Below are 1,744 nucleotides of genomic sequence, written 5' to 3'. Positions count from 1 at the left end.
TTAGAGAAACCAGCGCACATAAATTAGTTAAATTACACAAATAAAATATTTTGTTTCATTTTTGCACAATCTGTGGTTACCGTTTTATGTTGTGGCAAAACATGGGCTGGTTGCCGTGTTGCAAAACAGGACTGATTGAGACACAGAGGCCTGACTCAGCCTACAGGTAGTGAAACCTGTACAAGGTGGGTGACGTTTCACTGCCACCTTAGCTCTACAGACAGGATCTGTCAAGTCATGTTCACAAGTCTGCAATATCTTAAAAAAATGCAGAAGACTTCAACTCAGTGTCGACAGTCCAGTGACAGGCTGAAGTTTCTTAAAACTAGTAAGTTTGCTTGGATAAAACCAAGAGAAAGGTTTTATAAAAATATGTCACGTGCGGTTTGCAAAGTGCTCTACATTTACCTAATAAATACGTAAGAAATCATGAGCTAAAAAACATTTTAGTGAATGCATAGTCCTGACAGCAAGACAGACCCAGAAGGATGTTCCACACTGCTTTTTAAGGAAATGTCCAGTCTGTGTTCAGCTGGCGTTCTCCAAAAATGTGAAAAAAAACAAAGATTTTATTTAAGTTCAGTTGAGTTTCAAAGGAAGAAAAAAATTTGAAAACTATGACTTGGCCGAGTTTGTTGCCCTACTGGAATCCAACACATCCAACACAACAGCTCTTACACTAAACCGTGCAGTGTAAACATGCTGTAAAAGCAGTTAAATTCATGTTTAATACTTTACATCAAAAAATTACTGTAAATTTGACTGATATTTCACACATTCTGCTACATTAATAGATAAAAAGAAATGTAAAAGAAAATTAAAATACATGTTCTACTCCCAACAAGGGCACTCAAAGCTAAGCACATCATTACATTCCATCATCTTCATCGTCTTTCATAGAGGTCTTATGTTACACCATCTCTACCAGTCACAGTAACTGCAGCCTCAATCTCTGCTGCTCAACGCTACACCGGATTTCGGTCAGGAGGTGGAAAGTTTAGAGGCTCCAGTCACATTATCAGATGGCAACAAGAATATTTCTCAGGTGTGGATGGGAAGTTATGGCCAAATATAACAGACAAGGTTGTATTTATGTACTACATATTGTTCAATGTAGTAAAAGACGTGGTGTAATCAGCACCTCTGGAGTGTAAAGAGATTATAAAGGTCACTGTATGAAATCCAGTGCAATAATGAGCCTCATATTGGCTTTCGATTTTACAGGAATCTAAAGTTCTGAATTCTCTGGTAAAGAACTCTAATTCTGTGGAAAATGGATGGATGACATGATGGATTACAACAGTCAAGTCTTTGCATGTGTTGAGAAACTGTATTAAGAACGAGTGGCTGCCTGCAAGTGCAGAAACCTCCTGTGGTCCTGTATAAAAAAAAAAAAAATGTATGCACCTTAATGTTCCAAGTATTTGACACGATGAGCAATGCAGGCACATGTGTGCTGCCATCTACTGGTGCTAAACAGGTACTGGCTACATGTGACTGATGCAGCAGAAACTCAAAAATGTACAATACAATAATACAATACAATAACTTTATTAATCCCCGAGGGGAAATTCAATTGTCTGGGGTCTCATCTGTTTATTTTAGAATTAAATAATCTAATTGCTGATGATAAGAAAGATTTTCTGAATCTTTCTGTCCTGCAGCACAGGGATAGGAGTCGTCCACCACTGATGTTTCCGATGTGTAGCTTTTAGTAAATGATGCACATTTTCACTGATGCGAA

This window comes from Amphiprion ocellaris, chromosome 24 (assembly GCF_022539595.1).
Source record: "Amphiprion ocellaris isolate individual 3 ecotype Okinawa chromosome 24, ASM2253959v1, whole genome shotgun sequence".
Classification (NCBI taxonomy): Eukaryota; Metazoa; Chordata; class Actinopteri; family Pomacentridae; genus Amphiprion; species Amphiprion ocellaris.
The sequence above is the reverse complement of the archived record's forward strand: the minus strand, read 5'-3'. Positions refer to the sequence as shown.